This window comes from Psammomys obesus, unplaced genomic scaffold (assembly GCF_907164565.1).
Source record: "Psammomys obesus unplaced genomic scaffold, mPsaObe1.curated_primary_1811, whole genome shotgun sequence".
In the NCBI taxonomy this organism is placed as follows: Eukaryota; Metazoa; Chordata; class Mammalia; order Rodentia; family Muridae; genus Psammomys; species Psammomys obesus.
The window spans coordinates 22,290,012-22,315,239 of record NW_026585504.1 but is presented as its reverse complement, the minus strand read 5'-3'; the positions used below and the strand labels follow the sequence as shown (position 1 = coordinate 22,315,239).

Genomic DNA, 25,228 nt, shown 5'->3' with positions numbered 1-25,228 from the left:
AAAGAAAGAAAGAAAGAAAGAAAGAAAGAAAGAAAGAAAGAAAGAAATGGTTCATCTATACTCAAGACCAAGTAAGACCAAACAAAGGTACCCATGGACATCTCATCCACAAGAATTAGAGGAGAACTAGAGTATGGAGTTAGACTACCACGGCTACATAGGATATCTGTTTATTTGTAAGGAAAATCTGGATTTTGTCATGGATGAAGAGGCAGCAAGAGGATTAAAAGTGGGCAAAAACAAAGCTCTGAACAAGGGAGAGTCCACGCAAGAACTTGTGACCCCTATAATAATCATTCTAATTTATTAGAGTCACTTAGGACTGACTGGTTAACATCGCGGCATTAGCATTTGTTCTGGGATATTTCTCCCTAATGGCTAAAGCACCTTCCCTGAACACTGCTGGTAATAGCTGCCACTCATCAAATGAGCATCTTCTCCATGCCAGGCACTCTCCTAAGTGTCTGCATATATTAGCATGCCTACTCTGTATAGGCACCCGGTAAGACAGGCACTCGTAAGCTCCCAATGGATAGCTCAGGAAACTAAGGCACAGGGCACTCAGGTCATCTGCATAAGCACTGCATTTGGCTGAGTCAGATTCATACTGAGAGTCTGTCTCTAGAGCTCATGCATTTAACCCTATACTATACTAATGAAGATAGTAAAGATTTTTTTTTTTTACTACAATCAGAACATTTCAGATCAGCAAATATTTAAGTATTATATTTCTGTAAATACAGTGTTTAATATTAAGAAAGATTAAAAAAACAAAACAAAACCATTGCCCTTAGAACCTTACAGCCCAGTTTCATAGTGGCCCTTATTCCTTGGGAATACAACTTGTGACTATTCTGGATTCCCACTCTTCCTTTGGAAGTTTACCAGCACCATGAAAATAACAGCAATGAGAAAGATGAACATGAGTGGTAGTGCAAGCAGAAGGGACTCTCTTACAGACAACCATGTCTTACCTGCTGTTGGAGTAGCTTGCCAGTCTATTATAAAACTGGGTTCAGCCTTCAACATAAAACCTCTTTAAAGAAAAAATAATAAAGAAAACAAAGTGTCTTAACTCACAGAGTCACGACCTCAATCACGCAATCCTGAGCAGTCTCAAAAAGGAGACGAAATGACCACAAAATAAACACAGCCGTATCCAGGTAGCTGTGTCTGACAGTCAGACTATCCTTTGTCGGTACATGTTCTCAAAGTTGACGTTAGGTTGTTTGTGCCTGAGCATTTCCCGACCTGTGTGCTAATGATGAGTATGTATCCTCAAGAGACCTTGGCTTTTGTGCTTCTGATTGAACACTCTCCCTCTCCCCCACACCTTTGTGAACTTTTCTAGAGAAACAGAAGAAAAAAAAATCCCTAAAAAGGAGATCATGGTTTGGGAGGGAAAAGGGGTCACCTTATACCAAGCACGTCCTATGTACTTCATAAATATTCATAAAGCCTTTAGAACAGTACACAGCTTCGAAGCACTGTGCTATTATTCCAGCTTTGGGACAACCCACTCCAATCTCTCTTTGGAGTGCTTGCTTTGCTAAGTAAACCACTTAAACCTTGTCTCTCAGCTGCATCTCTCCTTTGAGGAGAGAAAAGCAGCTCCCCCACCTCCCACCCTTCTGTTCTTCAGAATAGGAACAGCAACTGACAGCTATTCCTAATGCTTCAAAACAGGCAAAGCTGTTTCCATGGAGCCTGGTTTAAAGGTAAAGGTAGCCTGTTAGTAAGAGTTAGATAACGTCCCAGACTTGTGTTTTCTATTTAAAAATAAAGATAACGGAATTGGCTGTTTGTATATTTCTCAACTTTTTCCAACTTCTATGTTCTGAAAAAAAAAAAAAGAACTCACTGTCATAACTATAAGAATATGTCCTATATGTTGGACCTTCTGGGAATGTTTTCAATAAATCTTTAAGAGCTCATTGTTAATCTATTAATTAGGAATGGAACATACTATCCCAAAGACTACTAGATATGGTGTCTTCCATTTTCAAGTCCTTTTCTGCTAAGGATATGAGGAAATACTTTTCTATTTAAGGTCTTTCTTCCTAAGGTCTGCCTAGTCAGGACATCTAAAAGCTTAGTTGTCCTAGAACTTTGGTAGAACAAGAATTTTATCAATTATCATCATAACATTTTAACCAAAAAGAAAGAGTGTTACCCACAAGGAGTATCACAGTATATTTCAGTTTTTTCCTTTTTTTCAAAGTACATTTCCACAGTAGGTGATTAACTCATTTTAATGGACTTAAGACATAGGGTAGCAGGGCCTCATATCTAGCAGAATGCATGTAGCATTATTATAAGTAGTGTGCAATTTTATGATCAAATATTTGGAGACTTTATGCCATATGCACATATCACCCAACACAGGATCTCAAAATTTGCTATTTTAGGAGATTTTATATACATGTGTCTTCCTGGATTTCATGTTACCATATTAAAAAATAGAAATAGTCTTTCTTCCTCCTTGACTACTTTCAATCACATGCTTTGGAGATCTTTTTTTTAACCCAGAAATGTCTGCAGTTAAAGTTCATATTTGAAAGGGAGCTTTTGGACTAGGCATTTAAACAGTCATATTATGCATGTCTCTAATAGTCAACCTATTTAATTGATTCCTTTCACAGCTCAAGTATTTGAAACCTTTCCTTATATTAGATTACCTGTTCTGTCAACCTTTTCTCTCAGTATGATTTGCTTGGAGAGGAGATAGAAGCTCTTCCTCCGCCATCATTCATTAAGATGGAGGATTGATGATAACATGTACAATTGGCATACTACAATTGTATCTGTCCATTCCCTGCAGGTATTAAAATTATCAAGGAAATCTTATTTTCATTAGTGGCATGAATAGGTACACTTAAGCAAGGGATAGTTTGCATCAGAAGGATGCATATCAAATGGCAGAACCTAATAGATGCTTATGGTTTTGTTTCTTTGTCTCTAGCATGTGGTCCCTGCTTGCAACTCTTTGTGTTTGGGAAAGTGATCACATTATTTTAATAGCACACAGAATAATGAATGTGTGGGCAGTGTCAAGGGAGAGGACAGAGTAACAGAACTATCTGGAGAAAAACAAAATGCAACTTGTGACATGAATGAGCACAGAGTCATCTGACCTGCTATGCCAGCTGCCTTCCTTAATTAAACTCCAAGCTGGACTGAGTTCCTACCTCTACACCCCTGAAGAATGAGCAAAGGCCACTTGCTCATCAAAGCTCATTTGTCTGCAGCCAAGAGAGTCCCTCAAGAGGCCAGCTCATTGTCTTGATGCTCAGGAGCCTGTGCCTCAGTCACTCTGTCTGCCAGACATCAGGCACATATTTGATGATTCCCAGCACGGAGAGAAAGGCTCTGTTGACATCTGTTCTGAAATAGTTCCTCATCACTCTCCCAGCCATGTCCTTAGCCTACACAGGCATTTCATTTCAAAGTGTCCTACAGAAATCCTTGAGATGTCAGGGCCCTGAAAGCCAGGAACACGTGTTCACTTAGCCCCACTATACGTAAAATTGCAGGGAGGTAGGTGTATTTATCCTCTATGCTCTATAAATGTATACAACAGCATATGTTTTCTGAGGCTTGCTGCACCCAAGCTGGTGGGGGATCTGATGGCTCCATTAGCTTTTTACATTTCTTCAGGACCCCACAGGAGATTACTCCACACTGGAGTGACAATACTAATAAAGCCTTCAAAGAAATAGTCAGGAGTCATGGACAAGGAGGGGAACCACTCCCTTCTTCCTCACAAAGTTAACCAGTGTCTGTTTCAACTTGTCTAGGTTTTGATGTGCTGAAGTCAATTTATCTAATAGGCAGTGGGCCCTTTGAGAAACTGGTCTGATTCTACTTCAGTTCCCTGGTAGGTAAGACAGTACATGCTTGATTCTCTGTAATCCAACACCAGCTGGATATGTGCTACTGACAGTAACTGTAGCTGTGGACGAACTGCACGGAGCCTCCCTGGCTGAGTCATTTCTCCAGACCTCCTGCTCAGGAGTTAACAGATTTTCTTCCCCCATTGTTAGCATCTTTGTTGACATCTGGTAATTCTTCTGTTTTACATAGTGTCATATCTCAGCAATATGCCCTTATGTGAATAGATGACCCCCTCCCAAAGCAAGTTAGAATACTTTGTGCAGAGTGACACTATGGTAGGACTGCCTGGGTTCAAATTTATGTTCCAGTAATTTAGTCTATCTGCTCCTTAACTTCCTTCTATGTGAAATAGTATCTCCTCAGATAAACTTTTTAGGTTTGGACAGCTTAAAAAACTAAATGTAGGGAATAAACATGCATTATGAAAGAGGACACAGAGCTAATTGTTTTTCTAGTTATAACTTTGTCATAGACTTTTTTTGTGGTGAATGAGTGCATGAAATTATGTTTGATAGTGAAAGTGAACAAACCAATGCGAAACTCACAGCTTCAGAGCGGCCATTCTAATAGAAATGCAGAGATTTATAGACTTTGGGTCTAGCTAATTTCGTTGTATGAGGTTTTTTTTTTTCTTTTTTTTTGCAGGTTATTTATAATAAGGTTTTAATACTTTTTAAAAGTTTAAAAATTGGGGCCAGCATTTAGTAAATACTTAATATTAGGTGATGTTCAACAAAAAGAATGAATTGAAGTATCAATGGCTTATTTACTCTTCATGTATTTGCAACTTCTGTTTTAAAATCACTGTTTTGTATAGAAACAAGGCAAAATCTCTGACCTTCAAGATTTTGTTGTCTAGTGGAATGTTAGGGAAACAAATGGATAATTTCTAGACTGTGAGACAAAGTATTTATATTTGAGTAAGGAAGTCTATGAGAAGAGCTAAGATGAAGGTGGTAGAGATTATGGGAGTGGGGAAACCATGGGTGACTGAAGAGTTGGTTGTGTATAAGTAAATGCTTTTGTTGGGGTAGAGCTGCCAAGACTAGGAAGTGAGCAGTGAGGCAAAAGAAGGAGTAGGAGATGGTTTGAGAAGTGTCTTGCATCTTATTTTCAGAGAAAACTAGGATGTTAACTTAACAGCAATGGGGTAGCACTAAAGCAAGTTATTTAGGAAATAATGTGATCCATTTTCTACCTTTGAAAATCATTTTAGGTGTATATAAAGTGAGCTAGGCCAAGGGAGAGATAAATTAGGATATTGTTTCAAAAGCAATGACTTGAATTAAAGAAGTGGCAGTTGGGATGGAGATAGTGGGTGTATTTTGATACTCTTAGAAGAGTTAGAAGATATGGGGCATGGTGACTAACAGGATGTGGAGGATAAGGAAAGAGAGGGTGACCATTTCCCCATTGATGGGGTAGTGTACAAATAGCAATCAGTAAGACCAAGCCATGGTGAGAACATGCTAAGAAATTACACTCAGAGTATTACTCACTGCAAGATGGACCATCTGTGATGGGAGCTGGTGAACTCTCTGTGATAATGTGTGAATATTTCTGAGATATCTGTAGAGACACACTGATTGGAAAGAAGAGGATAAATGTCAGAAACTGATATGTCTCCCCACTCAAGGAGAGTGCCTGAAATCCACATAATTAATCCTCTTTTCCCAATCTGTCACATAACTGATAACTATTTAAGGAACATAAATATATATTCAGTGTTGTACTAGCAACTGTATGAACAAAGAAGCAGAATAAAACATGGTTCTTATCCTTTTTAGGAAACTTTAACATATTTGAATAAGCTTTTCCTGTGCATGAGACAAAACAAGCACACATACATGTGCATACACAGACACACACACACACATACACGGCCATACATACATACACACAATATTATGATAAAAAGCTTGGATTGTAAAGACTGATGTCAACCCTTTTAGGGATGTTATGATTAAGAAAGACATGAAAGTAGGAGCTTGTTCAGAAGGAACAAAGATGCTTTTTTTTTTCTTAGAAAAGAAGGACCTCTTGCACATAGAAAGAATTTAAGTTTTTGTTTAATGAGTGGTTAAGACAAATTCTGTTTCTACTTTCTGTGTTTTGTGTATTGTTCCTTTCTACTTAAAACCCCATTAACTGAAGTAGTAGTTTCCAAGCTAACAGACAATCAAAAGATAAAGACTCGAACTGAAGACTCTGTTCTGGAAAGGGATTAATATAGTTCTCATGGAACCTTTGTTTCTACAAGAGTTGAGTTGCTCTAAAGAAAGACTGGCTTTTTCTCCATATCTGTTCTATCTCACAATGGGATCTTCTTTTTCATTTGTACTCCTGCCACAATGCCACCCACCTTACACCATCACCAGAGCCAAATCAATACAAATGCAAATCTTAGAGTTTTAGTTTCCCATACTACGAACTAAATACATGTTTTCTTTATAAAGTCCCAGCCTCGGGTATTTTGCTACAACAGTAGAAAACTGATAAATACATCCTCTTTACATTTTACCATAATTCTTGAGATTGCCTAGTCAAGGGACAAATATAGCTGGTGTTTGTTGACCTATATTTTAAATTGTGTAGAAAAAGGAAGTCTCTTTCTCAAGGAGCATCACATCTGCTGGTGCAATGCAGGCCTCAGTCCTTAGTAACCTAGCTTCCAAAGCCATTATGTTTATTCTGTCTTACTACACTGTCTCAAATAGGTATCTTGATAGCCATCTCCATAAGATGGTTCTATCTAGCTCTACTCAAAAACATGAATAAGACTATTACCAAAGCTTTTGTATATAGAAAACCGTTCTCTTTTTTTAAAAAAATATGCCAAGTCAACTAGATCCCATTGAATCTGGAGAGAATTTGAATAAGGCCAGTTCCTAATGGAGCAGCATCAAACCATACAGATATGGATGCATAGTTTGTATTCAGGAGCTTTGAGTATTTTTACAGACATTATCTCATGTCTGTAAAAAAATATCTCCTGCACCTACAGGAGACGTGAGCTCATTATGAGCTTCCAATCAATTATTGATAATACATAATTATTTGTACTATGCGTATAACTCAAAAGCAGAACTAGTCATCAACCAAACACCCACATTCCACACCCACTAGATTTTACTTAAATATTTATACAGTTAAGTGCTTTTAAGATCTAACTCTCTTACTTCGGTTAATTGTTTTATAATCATATCAGAAGTAGGTCAGCTGAGATACATATACATGTACAGGTAAGCAAAAAATAATCTGTCAATACAGCTATCTCTCTATGTGTCATCTATCTGGCTAACCAGCTATAAATCTATCTATCATCTATAAATTTTCCATGTATCAATGTACCTAGCCACACAGCTTGTACCAGACATTGAACTAAATACCCTGTAAGTATTAACATTTAACTCTTATCCTAAAACCTTTTTGCGGATAAGATTACAGCATTTTATACATGAAGAAACTGAGACTCAGACTAAAAGACTTCCTCCCAACTACATTGCTATTATAATTATATAAATTTGTATAGTACACTATAACAATTTGATCTCTTTCTGTGTGCGTGCATGCGTCTGTCTATGTATGTGTGTATACACTATGTAGTGAGCAAATCAGAGCAGTTAAAAAGTTTCATCCCTGTAGACACTTTACATTTTATTAACATATAATAATTGTATTTATAAATTGGGCACAGGGTCATATTTCAAACAGGTATACCATGTATACTGATCAATTCAGATAAAGTTAAGTTTTTTTTTTAAACATTACTTTTTCTTGGAGATCTAAAAGCTCCTGTCTTCCAGTTATGCACAAAGTTTTACCAATTTGTTATGAACTATTGTCTCTCCACCATTTTGTTGTGTCACTTATATTCTAAATTTGAAACCCAGTCCTTCCTACTCATTTTGCATCAGTATCCCAAAGGAGAAAATGAATTTTGCAGAATTCTAATCTCAATGGGCTACCTTTTTCCCAAATCTCAATCTTTAAAATGAAATTCAGAATTTCATACTAGTTATTGTTATTATTACTATTATCCTAGAAACACTTGTTGCCTACATAATGGTCACTGGGAATGTAAATGCTGCAGACTGAAAATTTCTGGCAGGTAAGATTATGTCTGGCTTTGTGAAATTCTAAAATATAAGACCAGTTAGCTAGATAAACTTTCAATTTATTCCAAGAAGCAATTCAACTCTGCTGACGATGGGTCAAGTTCTAAACTTGGACCATTGTAAATGCTAAGCCTATTGTATCCTGATTTAAAGCAATTCAAGAGAAGAGAGTTTGCCTGTTTCTATTAAGAGCTATAATCTTAGGGGACAGGAGCTCCCTAAGAAGACCAACAGAGCCAAAAGATCTGGGCCCTGGGGGCCTGCAGAGACATGTCCATCCTAGAACCATTCATAGGGAGAACCTAGTCCCCTGCTCAGGTGTAGCCAATAGGCAGCTCAGCCTCCATGTGGGTCCCCCTACTAAGGGGAGCAGGGGCTGTCTCTGACATGGACTCTGTTGCCTACATTTTGAACACTTCCCCCTGGTGAGGGGGCTTTGCCAGGCCACAGAGAAAGACAATGCAACCAGTCCTGATGAGACCTGATAGGATAGGGTCAAATAGAAGGGGAGGAAGACCTCCCCTATCTTGGGGACTAGGGGAGGGGCATAGGGAGAGAAGAGAAAGGGAGGGTGCAATTGGGAGGAGACAAGGGAGGGGCCACAGCCAGGATGAAAAAAAATTGCAATAAATGATAATAATAATAACTATAATAATAAATATAATAATAATAAAGAAAAATAAGAAAAACTGTTTAGCTATAGTAAAGAATAGAGGGTCTCTTAATACACACACACACACACATATTTACATGTATGTATATATACTATTCAAAAAACTTGAACTTCACAGAGGAAGAGGTTGCAGGTAGTCCTAATGAGACTTGACAGGTTGGTATCAGATGGTAGGAGAGGAGGGCTTCCCCTTTCTGAGGACTAGGGGAGGGAGGGGGTAGGTGGAAGAGGGAGGGAGGGTGGGACTGGGAGGAGGCTACAATCAGGATATAAAGAATAAATTATAAAAAATAAATTTAAATTAAAATGAAAGAGCTATAATCTTGAAATAAAGTCAAAATGTACGAAATTTTATGTTATTAAAACTATCTATGGTAAAGGATAGTGGGTCTTTTAAAATATATATATGCACACACATAAATTTACATGTGTGTATATATATATATTTTTTTTTTTCAAAAGACTTGAACTCTATGTTTTTACTTGGCCATTTCTGTCACATCTAAATGTGTATAAGATTTAAACTCAGAGCTAGAAGAGTGCTTTAGTGGAGATAATCAGAAAGAAATCAAAACACGGTGATGGTTGGGGAGATCCTGCCACAGGCGTGCAATGCTGTCAGCAAAAGCCAGACTCCAGGGACTTAGTCACGCTCAGGTGACAGAGCTGTCCTGAGAACCACAGCACCAGATCAGCCTGGAAGCTGAGGCCTTTCCTGCCACAGGCAGAGTGCAGCAAGCAGGTGCTGCACTGACCTGCCTCAAGAGAAAATATTCAAATGGAAAGGGCTGGCATATGCTAAGTGTGTGCACAGGAAAGGGAACACTATCGAATGCTAGGAGGTGCTGGTCTTTACTACAATAAGGTATCTCGTGACAGTAAGCTTCAGTAAGCATGCACTTAGGGAGGATGCTCACCGAAACATTTAAGAGGGATGCCGCTGCTGCTGAAGAGCAAGAAACTCAAAACTCAGGGAAAAGAAATTCCCACAAAAGTCTTGCGGAGAAAAGCCAATCTAACATGATAACGGAGGAGAAGGTACCCACGACTGTCTTAATCCATGCTCAGACATCCCAGCTGTTTGAACCACACCGGTGGGCGGAGCCAGTAAAGTCCAGAGAGAATATTTACAAACTTAAGTGAAGGTGATATTTGGGATACAAATTTCTCTTAGAAATGCCCGGGGATTTTAAAACAAAAGCCAATGTAAATATTAGCTTGCTTTGGAAGTACTATTGCAGAGACATGGTCGCTCAAGAACCTCCTGGGGAAGGCTGCTGCATTTCATATTCCTGGGACCTTTCTCCAGGAGACTCTTTGAAAGAATAAGCCATATGATTGTGAGTCTCTGACTCACAATTCAAGAAATGCTGGAGAACAACAGGACCAAACAGCAAAAGCAGGTCCCCGAGATGTAGTAGATTAATAATCTAGAGACTTCTTTAAATCACTTCACATATCAAAGCATAAAAACTTACTTTAAATGATTAACCTCATAAAGAGAGATCTTCTCTGACAAGGTCGCAAGCTAGAAGGAATACTGAGGTACCCTGGAAACCAGCACTCTGCCAGACATCCACTGTTTCTGGCAGCTAGGGCAGTATTATCAAGAGCCTGTGGAAATCAATGCTGCAAACCTCATGTTCTTAAAAGTAAGAAAGAGGGGAGAGAGCCAAGGAAAAAGAGAAAAAAAAATGTTGGGCAGCTGGTTTATAAAATGCCTTCTGGGAAAAACATAAGTGACAGGTTGGATGGTTGATTTGGTTCTCTATTGAGCCAACTTTTTCTTTCTGCCTGGCAGTACATGGCTGGCATGTTAAACAACCAAGGTGCCAATAGACGCAACTTGAAAACTTGTGACATCTAGATAGGCAAGCTGTACTGATGGGCAGCCTTAATACCTACAGCTGATGTGAAGTGGTCCCTAACGTACTGACTTTTCCTATGTCTCTAATATATATGTATATATACAAATGTATAAAATGGATACAGAATATGTAAAGTGAAAAACTGAAATTTACACCCGTGGGTAGCTCAGGTTCTACAATAGGTTCTGTAGATGTCTAACAGGAACCTGGCAATCCTAGCATTCTAGCTTCAGCTGAAACACTCTTGAAGATGGTATACTGAGGAGCTTGCACATCCAAGAAGAAGCAGAGAAAGGCAGAGTATCCAATAAGAGATAGGATAAGTAAGTTCTGATTATCCGTCAGGGAGGAAGGTGGGGCCCAGGGTGGTGGGACTGGGATAACAAAAGCTAGCAAACATGGCTAAGTGAAAAGGAAAGGCTAAGTGAAAAGGGGAGAAGCAAGTTCTTGCCTCCAGATAATGTTCATGTTTTAGCCTGAAACTTTCTTTAGTGTTAACAGGAGGCACATAGAGCATCTTTCCCTCTCCCATATATTCCTTTACTATTTTACTTAGCCTTGAGTCTTAGTTATGGTTACGGTTGCCGTGATGAAACACCATGACCAAAAATAATTTGGGGAGAAAAGGCTTACATATCCCAAATTACAGCTCACTGAAGGAAGCCAAGGCAGGAACTCAAATAGGGTAGAAACATGGAGACAGGTCTTTCTGCATCAAAGCCACAGAGGAATCATGCTTACTAGATTCCATCTATGGCTTACACAGCTTGATTTTTTTAAAAATAATTTTCTTTTAAAATTATTTTTTATTTATTACAGTTCATTCACTTTGTATCCCATCTATAGCCCTCACCCTCACCTCCTCCCAACCCCTTCTTCCCTCCATCTCTCATCTCCTCCCATGCCCCTTCCCCAGTCCACTGATAGGGGAGGACCTATCATCTGACCCTAGCCTATCAGGTGTCATAAGGACTAGCTGCATTGTCTTCCTCTTGTGGCCTGGTAAAGCTGTCCCCCACCCCCTTTGAGAGGAGGTTAACAAAGAGTCAATCACTGAGTTCATGTCAGAGACAGCACATGTTCTCCTTACTAGGGAACCCACTTGCAGACTGAGCTGCCATGGGCTACCTCTGTGCAGCGGTTCTAGGTTATTTCCATGCATGGTCCTTGGTTGGAGTATCAGTCTCAAAAAAGACCCATGGGCCCAGATTGTTTGGTTCTGTTGCTCTCCTTGTAGAGCTTCAGACCCTTCCAGGTCTTTCTATCTTCCCCTTCTTTCATAAGATTCCCTGCAGTCTGCCCACAGTTTGGTTATGAGTCTCAGCATCTGCTTTAATACTCTGCTGGGTAGAGTCTTTCAGAGGCCCTCTATGGTAGGCTCATGTCTTGTTCCTCGTTTTCACCCTCTTCTGATGTCTATCCTATTTGCCTTTCTGAATGAGGATTGAGCATCTAACCCAGGGTCCTCCTTATGTTCATAGCAGCTTTATTCGTAATAGCCAGAAGCTGGAAACAACTCACATGTCCCTCAACTGAGGAATGGATACAGAAGTTGTGGTACATTTACACAATGGACTACTACTCAGCAGTTAAAAACAGGGAAATCATGACATTTGCAGGCAAATGGTGGGAACTAGAAAAGCTCATCCTGAGTGAGGTATCCCAGAGTCAGAAAGACATACATGGTGTATGCTCACTTATAAGTGGATATTAACTAACTACTTCTTCTTTCATATGATTCTGTGCACTCTGTCCAAAGGTTGGCTATGAGTCTCAGCATCTAAGGTTGATACATACTGCTAGGTAGAGTCTTTCAGAGGCCCTCTGTGGTAGGCTCCTGTCCTGTTTCTTGTTTTCTCCTTCTTCCAATGTCCATCCCCTTTGTCTTTCTAGGTGAGGATTGAACCTCTTACCCAGGGCCCTCCTTCTTGTTTATCTTCTTTAAGTGTACAGATTTTAGTATGTTTATCCTATCTTATAGGTCTAGTATCCACTTATAAGTAAGTATATCTTATCTTATGCAGACAATCTCTCAATTGAGGTTCCCTTTCCTCACGTGACTAGAGCTTGTGGCAAATCGATGTAAAACTAGTCAGCGCACCTCTCTTCCTTTTGGGTAATAATGAAGTTGAGTTGTTCTTAGAGAATTCAGAAACCACAGTGAGGTTTTTCTTTACTGTCTCTGAGTGGTACCCAAAAGCAGCAGGATGGGAACCATGTGTATTGCATGGTCTTCTAATTACATAACAGCAAGGAGCTAGAGAATAACGTGAGGCTCCCATGAGAGCTGAGAAAGTGGCACATTTGGAGCTGAAGGCTAATAGAAGACAGAGATGTTGTACTGTGCTCAAACTTGCATGGCTCATCAGTGATACTTGCTGCTCTGGGGGTCTTCTGTGCTCAGCCTGGTCCTGACTGCTATATTCGTTTCATGAAACTCACAGATGTGGACAGTAAGCTTGGGGCAAATAAGTGCTAGAAAAACAGCTTGGGTTCTCAGCGTTTGAAACCCCCCTCCCCATCCCATCTTCCTACTCTTAAACCTAACCAAAATTCCAAGGTAGACATACATTTTTTTTATGCCCCTTATATGGTGTTTTTGTTTTTAGGGAAATAAGGATATGACTACAAACTGAGTTCTAGCCCCTGAGAAGTTGGCAAGAAACACGGGCAGATATTCTTAAAATCTACAGTGTTCCAAGTCTTTGTGAAAATAAGGTTTGTAAATATTTTTCTCAAAGATAGAAAAAGTTCTGTATCTCTCCACAGATAACTCAGTTAAATTCCTTCCAACAGCCTACTAATATCTCAGAAAAACCATCAGTTCTAGAGATTTGCATTTACAAGGGGCATGTGACATTCATCGCAGACATTTAAAACACAGCTACTGTACAGAGCTAGCCCTGCTAGACAGTGGCTGACTGCAGGAAGTGAGAAGAGGGATGGTATGATGGGAAAGAAGAGAGGTGGGAGAGGGAACAACTAACACAAAGAAATGAATTTGAATAGTGGTACCTTACAAGAACTCACATATTAATATATAAAATCCCAGTGCTGGGAATGAGATACCTACCATTGAGATGCTTGTTGTGGGTTACCAGAGACTCGCCAAATGATAAAAGCCATTTGTCATTGGTCTTGTTCATGTACTAGAACTAAAGTTGTCTACACTCTTAGCCAGCTATGAGTGCTGCAAGTTATGCGACCAGCTTGGCAAGATATGCCCATTGTTGCAATAGTGAAATGAATGTTATCAGAGTAACCCATCAATTTTAAAAATAGGATTTAAAGCCCTCTCCATAGGAGAAAACTCCTGCCTGGTATTGTAAACCTGGTTAGGAACCCATGGTTTGGGAGGTCATAAGCTCAAGGGTAAAGGCTACTAATTATTTGCTAATGGGCAGAATATCAAACCAATTTCTAAAAATTTATTTTCATACTCAAAGATTAATGCCTCTCTCAGTCCTCACTGGAGAAGCTTCATTTTGCAATGGGCATCAGTTAGTGCAGAGATTCATAACTGGTCAAACTGCAGAGAGTAAGTGACTGTGGAGTCACTTAAATGACAACTATATTTCTTCACCCCTCCCATGACAAGGTTCAGGAGACATCACAGAAAAGATGGAAGAAAGTTTGTAAGAGACAGACATCACTGAGGACAGCTGTGGACAAGTGTCTTCTGGGAATGGCAGGGCATGGCAGCTGTGGTTACCTACGTAGCCCTGACAACATCAAGGCAGCCCCAGTTCTAGCATGGGTAGGAGATGGGACATGAGACATTCGCCACAGCTGAGGAACTGTTGGCAGTTGATAACTACTGGGGTCAGGGAGTAATTTTTCTTCAGGATGTGATTCCTGGTAGGTTGTCCAGACCCACAGTGAATTATATCATACCCATGTACATAAAGGCAACATAAAGTGATCTCAGACCACTATTTGGATTCAGTGGTTTTAAAAGAAAGGATATGAAATTGGTAAGGGGATGTGTTTGGGGGATCAAAGAGGAGCTGGAATGGGGTAATGCAGGCTAATGTGCATTATATATATATATATAATATATATAATACACATTATATATATATAATGCACATTATATATATTATATAATATTATATTATATTAATTATATAATATATAATTATATAATTATATAATATTAATTATATTATATTATATATTATATTATATATAATGTATATAATATATATAAAATATATATTATAATATATATTATATAATATAATATGTATAATGTATTATATATTATATTATATTATATATAATATAATATATAATATATATAATGCATTATATATATTATATTATATATATACATTATATATATTTCTCAGAGTATACATATATAATATAAATTTTTATAAATGAGTACATACACACAGAATATGTAAGGGGAAGGGGGACTCTCTGACATGGACCTTCTTGCTAACTTTTCAATTGCTCCCCCCTGGAGGGACTGCCTTGCCAGGCTACAGGGGAAGAGGACACAGTTAGCGCTGATACAACTTGATGAGCTGTGGTGGATGGGAATGGGGCCTTCCCTTTTTTGAGGAATAGGGGAGGAGGAGGGAGGGAGAAAGGGTGGGACAGAAAGGTGAGGAGGGATGTATGAGACTGTGACCAGGATGTAAAGTAAATAAATAGATTTAAAATGCTACTGAACTATGAAGGGTCTACTTTTCTCCAAAGCTGCTCTAGAAGGTTAGTGATACCTGTCACCATGGCAAGAACCCATACTGATAAACACAAGGAAAAGTTCAGAGTATTCCTTCTCTTTCTCCTTGAATCCAAATCAGAATTTGAATGGAAAGATCACATCAAATGTTGTTTGAGCCTCACCACCCAAGAGCACATGACTGAGCTTTAACCTTCAGTTTTCTTCCCCCCACTCTGTTAAGTGACTAACTCACAAACTCAATGTTTTCCATCAATGGCAAAGAGAGAAAAGGGGTACCACATGACTGATTATGGCCTTTCTTTTTCCTCTTGTATAACAAGATGCCCAACATAAAACTGTTAATTTTGCAACGGCAGCAGAGAGAATGGACATATGAATAGTTAAAAGGGGACCACTTCACATCTCAAAAAAGGAAAGTCCTTGCTCACGATGACCTAAGGATAGTCTGTCAGATCTTATGAAGATAAATGCTTCAAATTAGTGAGTTGCTCTCCGTGGGATTGTCTGTATTATTTTCAGTGAGCAAGACGGAAGATGAAAGGCATGTCTAGTTTCCTATTAAGCCTGTTACTTTTGAAAAACAAACAAATTTGTTCAGTACTATTGCTTTCCGTGGCAGGCTGTAGGCTTGAAAGTGATGCTAGCAGTCCAGGTTGGAGGTTTGCTTCATTTTTAACTGTATCAGCTTGCCTAACCTAGTTTGCTACTTTGTCTTTGACAGTAGTAGAGCAATCAGGAGACAGGCATATAAACACCAACAACCAAATATTTAGACTTGCTACAATTTCTCCAAGTCGGGTCTGAGGATCACCTACACACTATGTATAAATAATAAAATCAAATTTCTAATCCCAAGCGTGGGGCTGGGGTGGGAATTACATATTCTGACTCAAGTTTGAGGAATAGCAACTTCTGACCCAGCTTTGTTCAAGACCCACTTTGCTGCCCCAGTTTAGCATCCTTAAACACAAGGTGTCCTTTTGAATTTGTTTTCATCTGTTGTATTTCTGAATGTGTGTGTTCATGTGTTTGTATGTATACGTGTTCATGTGCATGTGTAGATGTTCATGTGCGTGTGCATCTAAAGACTGTAAATCAGTGTTTGAGTGTCTTAATCAATAACTGTTCACATTCTTTTTAAAGATAGCTCTCTCAATGAACCCAGAGGTCACTGATTCCATTAGGCTGACTGGCCAGCAAGCTCTTGTAATCCTTCTGTCTCCATCTCCCCAGCACTGGGATTAAAGACACACAACCACACTTAGCTGTTTCCTGTGGGTTTTTATGATCTGAACTCAGATTCTCTTGCTTGTACATCAAGTGCTTCACTGCATGAGCAGCTCCAGGACTAGGAGTCCTTGGTGCCTCCCTAAGACACTACAGTGAGCAAAGCCTCAGGGTTCATCTTTCAGTCCGAAAGGTGCCCAGAGAAGGTAATGGAAATTTTCTCAAGAACGCCAAAAAAGAAGGAAGAAGGAAAGATCCTCATTTTTTGTGGTTGTATCTTTCATAAAAAGTACTCCAGTTGCTAACTAACTAAGGTTTTATGGAAGGGTAGTAGTGTCTGCATATTTAAGTAAAAGAGATGAAGGTATTTGAACATAGATATCACAGATTATTAGGGCAATAACTCAAATTTCAAGTCAGAAGTTGATGCTCTTGGGGACTCAAAGGGTGGGACAGTGATTACTTATTCCACCCACTGTACTCAGGCAGAGGTAATGCTGATCCACCTCCAAAGAGATGAAATCTCATCCTGTTTGGAAGAGATGTCTTAGGATAGATATAGCCAAGTGCCAAAGACAAAAATCCCGATGAAAGTGCTCTATAAAGAAATGGATCATTAGGTCAAGGGTTTCTTAATTTTGCTAACCATGCTTTAGCTGAAAACAAAACAGAACAAAACAGCTGCTTCGGAGCTGTTAGCAATAGCTCTGTGTACCAGCTACTCATGCTCTAAAGGCTTTGGGCAAAGTTTGGAGCTTGTGTGAAGTGAGGGAAAGGTGATGTGAAAGATCTTCATGAAGAAAGCAGCCTATCCTGGGATACCCAAGCCAGAAACTCTGTTATCTTTTGATACAGTTCAAATGAAACAAACAAACAAACAAAACAACAACAACAACAAAACACCCATGATTTCCCTGGAGTGGCTTTGAATTATTTAAAGTTACTCATTTTCCAAATGCCAGAAAGTTGAGAATAAACAAAATATTATGTGAAAACGATTGAAAAAAAAATGTCCCGGTTCATATAGTTTGTTCAGGCCATTATTGAAGCATGTCACTTTAGAGAGCAAATGAAAGGGAGGAATAGATTGTTAATCTAAATGTCCAGACATCTTACTGTCTGAAAAGGCTTTAAACATTTCCTTCCCGAAACAATCTTCATTGTGACAGACGGGTGCTCTGGCCAGAGACATTACTTTGCATAACATTTTAGAAGGTGGAGAGAGTGAAGTCAGGTTCATTTTTGAATCAGTGTCTAGTTTTCCCTGCAAATTGAGTGTTATTTGTAAATTTGAGTCCGCGCTTAGCTTCAAAAGGTCACAAAGCATAATTTCAGTTTTATCTCCAGGTTTAGATGGAGCAAGGCTTTGATTTTTTTTAAAGCTCCATAACAAACGCAACACCTCATTTTTCTGTGTAAAAGAAGCAACTTGAAAAGAAGGCTTTTTTATTCTAATTGCAGAAAAGAGGTACATCTTTGTGAACTAATTAGTAAGTTCACGAGTTGGTGGAGAAGGAAAATAACACTGCTAATCGAGACCAAAATAGCAGCGATTAGGTCTGAAGAGCAATGAACTGAGCGCAAAGGTGCCTGGGTGTGAATAATTCCTACTCATAATTCACCTGGGGCCATTTGCCTGCTGGGAACAAGCAGATGACGAATGAGCAGCAGAGCCATGGTACTACTTTACACACCGAATAAATTCTTTGTGGAGATTTCCTTCACTAAGGGACAGATTACTTTTAAATATAAAGAGGCCGGCATCGCCTCTAGCAGGTAAGTTATCATGACAGCACTAATAAGTCAGGCAGGGAGGAGGACAAGATGGATGAGAGGAGATCTCAGAGTTAAAAGGGTGCCCTTTTCTCTTTTCTTCTTTAACCATGGATCCAGCAAATGACAAGTACATTAATATACTCAACATACATTGCATTGACATCCGTGCTATTGCTTTTGACATCTGTTTCTCTCTCCATTTCCTACCTGTTAGAAACAGCAGATCAGAAGACTGAATGTGAATGTAAAAGATATAGAAAAAAAAAACTAACTGAAGAGAGCAGCGTAGGTGCTCAATGGAAAGAACTGGATTGTGGATGTGCACCTTCAGGATCTGAGCAGTCAGGATACTAACACACTCATCAGGGTGATGAGTCCACAGGGGAGCAGATAAACATGTTCTTTTTGTCTTAACCAGACTAACTTGAACAATAATCCAACATCAACTTCTGGCCAGTGCAGAGATGTACTGTGCTGCTATCGTATTCCATCATGGATCCAGGCCACTGACATGTGCTAATACACATGCCCAGGCATTCTGTTCATCTCTGTGTTAGACAGTAAGGCTTGTAACAGGCATTTTTGGCAGCTGAGGAAATGGCATGTCTGTGTCCAACAGAGTGATGGCCAAGCTTCCATCTTCTCTGTGCCAGCGCTGTGTCCCTTATTCTCCACCCCGGCACCGTGAAGCCATGACGATTGTACCCTTAGTCTTTAGACAGTTGCCACCGCTGATATCCTTTGCTGTGCTACTTTTCCTTGTCTATGTTCTCCTTTGATTAGTGCTCTCACTCTCCAATCTCATACCCAACTGTTCAAACACATGAGCCTGTGGGAGAGATTTCTCTTTTGACCACCCACACCTCTCAAAACTTGGAATCCTACAGACCCTGGGAATGCTCTGTTATCATATCCTTTGTTCCAACCTCAATTCTTTCTAATATTTCATATCTCACTACATGGACTGACACCTGCAAGAAGCCAGACCCTATCAATGTTGATTCATACTTGGTTTTTGTTATCATGATTCCTTCACAATCATTAAAGTTTTCATAAAGAGACATGGATCCTGCTTAGTGTCATTCTGCTCAGCTCATTTTCCACAAGTTTGTCTTCCTTCACAATAAGTCCTAATTCACATTTGCCCTCCACTCTTGCTCTGTCTTTGCCTGTGCCCTCACCTCCTTTCTTTCTTCTTGTGTATTTTGAGGCTACTGCAACACTGCCATTTACTAGCTCTCACTTTCTCCCTTGACACCTTAGTCCTCTTTTTAGAATTTTTTCCCTCGAGCCTACAAGCACACTTGTGGAAATTCCTTCTTTACAACAAGATTTTCATATTCAACATCTCCAAAGAACTCTGAACACTGGTAAGTTTCTGGGTCTCAGCTAATGGTGGAAGAATATTAATATAATGCCAGTAATAGTAGGTTCCAGATGAATATTCAAAATAAACTCCTCAAAGGCAGTGTAAATAATGGACAACTCTTTAACGATGGAAAGGCAGCCAGGTAGTATCCGTATAGACTTATGTTTCCTCATAAAGGTACAGATCTAGTCACAGGCTCCATCTGTAAGAGGTGATATGAGGTCAAAGTCTTGCGTATGGTTTTGTCAGAATGCCTGGAAAGTAAAGAGGGGAATTCCAGAAAAGATAGAATCATCACAGATTACCCTCAAGGTTTTAGGCATTGGTACGGGATCGTACTGTAATTTATACAAAGGAAAACAACAGTTGGAATGAAAAGTATGCTTAGATGCTCAAACAGTACCTAGATTTGGGATGTTCAAGTTTTGCTCTTTGGAGGGGTTTAGAAAACAGACTTTTCATTAAAGCCCAGAAAAATTATATTCCCAATTTAAAGAATATACTCCGAAGCAAAAAGAAACACCAAAATATACTAGGGAAGCACAAGATTAAGTAGGAGACCCATCAATAATTTAACTGCCCTTTAAAACAAGATACAGTCTTTAAAGGGGAGACAAAAGAAAGCAGAATAATTACAAAACCACACTGTCCAGAGTACAGCCATTTTTAAAAAGGCACTAAAAGGAGCAGAAAGCACTGGGAAACCCAAAGCCGGAGCAGGAAAGTGTGAGGTTAGCCTGCACTACACAATGAAGCCTGCTGTTTTGAAAAAGAGAAACATTGTGAGAGATGTGAAAAATCTGAGGCAACCACCAGAAGCAGTCATTGAAAACTAATACTGAAGTGTTTTAAACAATTATTATAAAAGTAAACTTGTAGGAAAAATGGTAAGTGAACAGAGAATCTCAGGAGAACATGCAGAACTTTAAAATAACATTTGAAAACAAGGGATTGAATGATTGATGGCTCGGCAGTTAAGAGCACTGACCACTCTTCCAGAGGACCTGGATTTGATCCCCAGCACCTACATAGTGACTCATAATCATCTGTAACTACAGTTCTAGGGGATCTGGTGCTCTCTTCTGGCCTCTACCAGTGCTGCACACACGTGATACACCAATACACATTCGGAAATCATCCACACACATGAAAAAAAATAAATTTCAAAAAACTTTAATTAAAAATAAAATTAATTAAAGTAAAAATTTTCTTGAAGGAGTTTAACAGTTACAATAAGAAGACAATCAAGAAGCATAAAACAAGACATAAAATAAGTCAACAGGAAATAAAGTAAGTTAAATAAATAGGAAATGAAACTAGAAGGTAAGTTAAAGATAAAAAATATAGGAAATAAAACTAAAAGATAAGTTAAATCAGTTAAAGGATCAACAGATAGACAATGATCGTGCAGCAATATAAAACAGCATAACTTGTAAGTCAGTGATTTTAGAAAGAGAATGTAAGTATGTAAGGTGAAATGTTTAAAGTCAGAATGCTTGCCCCATCCCAGTTTCAAAATTGATGAAATAAAATAACAGAGAACCACGAAACTCAGAAAGACTCAAGCAGGATAAACCCAGTGAAAACCATCCTCGGTCACATCTTTCAAATTGCTAACGATCAAAGCTAAAGAAAGGCAGTGAAACCTTCCAAAGGGCATGACTTAGTAGACATAGAAGAATGGTATGAAAATGATAGCCAACTTCCCATCAGGAACAGGAGAGGGCAGATGACCATGACCAATCATTTCTGAAGTGATGAAAGAACACAAGGTGAAGCCAGGGCTTTATAGCCCAAGAAAAGAGCTCTTAAGGCAAGGACAAAACAAAGAGCTTTTTCATGGAACACAATGTGAAGGCTTTGTTTTCTGCACAGCTGCAGCACAAGAAACACGGAAGGGTTCCTTCAAACTGAGGGAAAATGTTGCCAAAGAGAAATCTGGACCTAAAAAAAAACTATGAAAAGAAACTGAAAATGTAATTATGATGATGTAAAGACCCCTTTCCTCTTTTATTCTCTCTTTAAAAGACAACTGACTAAATAAGAATGTAGGATATGGCCTCTTCCAATGAATGGAAATAACATCACTATCAGCAGCACAAAAATTTTATGGTGGTGCAGTGCTGTTAGAAGGGCAACCAGGACTGGTTAAGGATTTATATTCTTGTTCTCAAAGAAACTACTCAAAATTTATACATGAAGATGTAGAGCTAGCATGGTATCATACACCTGTAACTCTAACATTCAGACAGAGGAAAAAAAAAAACTGGAGTTCTGCTTATTACAATAAATGTAAATGAACTGAAAATTTTATTAAATAATGGAGATTTTTTTATTAATTACACTTCATTTACTTTGTATCCCCCCTCTAGTTCCCTCCCTCCTCCCCTCCCAATCTTTCCCTTCTTCCCTCTTCTCCACGCATGTCCCTCCCCAAGTCCACTGGTAGGGGAGGGCTTCTTTTCCTTCCTTCTGATCCTAGTCTATTAGGTCTCATCAGGAGTTGCCCATTGTCTTCCTCTGTGGCCTGGTAAGGCTGCTCCCCCCTCAGGGGGAGGTGATCAGAGAGCAGAACAATCAGTTCATGTCAGAGACAGTACCTGTTCCTATTACTATGGAACCCACTTGGAGACTGAACTGCATGGGCTACATCTGTTTAGGGGTTCTAGGTTATCTCCATGCATGCTACTTGGTTGGAGTATCAGTCTTAGGAAAGACCCCTGTGCTCAGAATTTTTGGTTATGTTGCTCTCCTTGTGGAGCTCCTGTCCTCTCCAGATCTTACTATTTCCCAGGGAATCTTATGAAACAATAGAGATTTTAAAATGGAGAACGGGACTACATGCTGTTTATAAAGTATTCATTTTTAAACATAGTCACGTAAAGACAAAAACATGCTAGAAACAAAGTAATGGAAAATGAACAATGCTAGTGGTAAGAATAAAAATTCTTCTAATTATATCGATATCAGTCAACATGCTACAAGACCAAGGATAAATAGAATTAGTTTGTAAGAAAATGATTACTTCATCAATACACATCAAAACTTCCAGGAGCACATGTTCTCAGCAACAGAACTTTGAAGGTTGTGAAATAAAGCAGACAGAACTGAAGGGAGTCAAATCATTAATCAAGGTTTTTACAGTACCTTGCAGTAATTTGCTGAACAAAAAGATCAAATTCAGTATTGATGTGTCATTATTTGGACACTAGGCTGAACCCACCGTGGAATTTGTAGAAAACTCTTGTCGAACAGCTTCAGAATACAACTGTGTAAGTACACATGGGATATTCACCAAAACAGACCACACATTGGGTTAGAAAATGAGTCCTAATAAAATTCAATGATTGCATGTCTACAGAGTAAGTTTTCTGACTCTGTTGGGATTAGGAAATAGTATCAGTTAAAACCCATATTCTACCAATTCATTTTGCTTTTTAAAAATGTCTATTCATTTCCTAACCCCTTTGTGGTGGTTCGAATAAAGATGGCCTCCATAGGTTTATATATTTAAATGCTTGGCCTCTAGTTGGTAGAACTGCTTTGGGAAGAATTGATTGAAAGGCATGGCTTTGTAGGAGAAAAGTTTGTCACTAGTGATTTGAGGTTTTAAACACCCATACCACCAGAACTAGTCTCTCTCTCTCTCTGTCTCTGACTGTATCTCTTTCTCTTTCCCTTCTTTCTCCTTCTTGCCCTCTCTCCCTCTCTTTCATGCTCTCTCTCTTTCCCTCTCAACTGTAGGTCAGATGTAAGCTCTTAACTACTGCTCTAGTGCCTTGCCTGTCTGCTTGCTGCATTGCTACCTACCATGATGGTTATGGACTAAGCCCCTGAAACTGCCATCCATCCATTAAAAGTTCCCTTGGTCGAAGAGGGACTGCCTCTGACATAATCTGATTGGCCTGCTCATTGATCACCTCCCCCTGAGGGGGAAGCAGCCTTACCAGGCCACAGTAGAGGACAATGCAGCCACTTTTGATGAGAACTGATAGACTAAGATCAGAAAGGAGAGGAGAACCTCCCTTATCAGTGGACTTGGGGAGTGGCATGTATGCAGAAAGGGGAGGGAGGGGGGATCGGCAGGGGAGGAGGGAGGGGCTTATGGGGGGATACAAAATGAATAAAGTGTAATTAAAAAAAAAAGTTCCCTTGGTCATGGTTTCTCTTCACAGCAAGAGAATAGTAGCTAAGAAACCCTTACATCTGACTTTCTCTTTCTGGCTATCCTTACTTTTCTCTTTGAAATTGTTGCAAATGTTCCAATCCCCAAATTCATGCCTTTGTAATATAGTTTCAATTAGTTTAATTCATTACAGAAGCAACTTAACTGAGTTAGTCAGCATTTCCTAAGCCTCTGATGTGTGTCTGCTCTTGGTCATGGATAGTAAAGGCTTATAGCACTTGGGAGGTACAAGGCGCTGATGCAAAGCTCTTTACAATTACACACCACATGCCTCCTCAATAGTTCTATCGGGTGGGTGGATGCTGCTGTTTTATTTTTTACATTACATAAAAGTAATTTAATATACAAAGTAATGGCTTCTGTTATGGCATTTTTGTACACACATGTCATTATGTTTGTTCTGATTCACCTCCTCTGCCACTGTCTTCTTTCATTATTTTTCCTGGTTCTTTTCTTTCTCACAAACACAACACCTTCTGCTTTCATGTCACATTTATTTCATTACAGTCATTTCCCCCTTCCTCAAAAATCTCTCCCTGCCATTGCAGGGAAATGATATTTCCCTACATGTACCATAATCTTTATTTTCCTATAAACGTCAGTAATTCCCATTTTCCTCATGGGGAGTACAATTCCATTGTGTATATGCACCATGTTTTTTTTAAATCTAAATTCACCTTTATCCACCCATCTGCTGATAGGCATCTGAACTAGTTCCATTCCTTTGTGATCACAACGAGTACAGCAATAAACACGGAAGTGCAAGGACCTCTACGGTGAGACTTAGAGTACTGTGTATATATACCCAGGATGTTAGAGCTGAGTCGTATGACAGCTCCATTCTTCGTCATTTGAGGACATCTACGCTGATTTCTATGGTGGTTTGCTTTGGACCAGTAGTGTGTAAAGATTATTTCTTTCCCTATGAGAAATTTAAGAGGCAGTTTTAAAATATAAGAGGCAGAAGGAAAACAGAAGCAGTCATTTGGCCCCAGCCAAAGAGTTATTAAGCAGTGAACTAGAATGTCCAGCCCAGATTGTTCGTCTCTAATATTAGGTTCATTTACCGTGGTGCTTTGTAAAACCCTTGATTTCTGTGCTTACTGACTGGTGGAAAGCACATGATAGGGCAGGAAGACTAGACAACTCAATGTAGTAGATGTTTGGAGCTCACCTCACCTATAAATACATACACGTATCACTGTGCCTATCATGTACAGAAAGAAGCACCTGAAAGTCCTCACTATTTATTTCCTGTTACAGGCTTACTTTGGAGAAAATACAGCATCGTTTCATTTACGCTGAAAAAGATAGCTGTAAACATCCTAACTTTGTTTCACGTGCTTGCTCTAAGCCTTTGCATTTAACAGGTACTTCTTTACTGAGGGAACATACATGTTTCCAGCTTTGGAATGCCAAAA

The 25,228-nt window shown here is 39.2% G+C and overlaps 1 protein-coding gene across 1 annotated transcript in view; it reads right to left on the bottom strand.

Moving 5' to 3' along the window:
• The window catches only part of Ryr3 (ryanodine receptor 3), a 530,745-nt gene that overhangs the window by 329,964 nt on the left and 175,553 nt on the right, over positions 1–25,228 (bottom strand). The window lies entirely within an intron of this gene.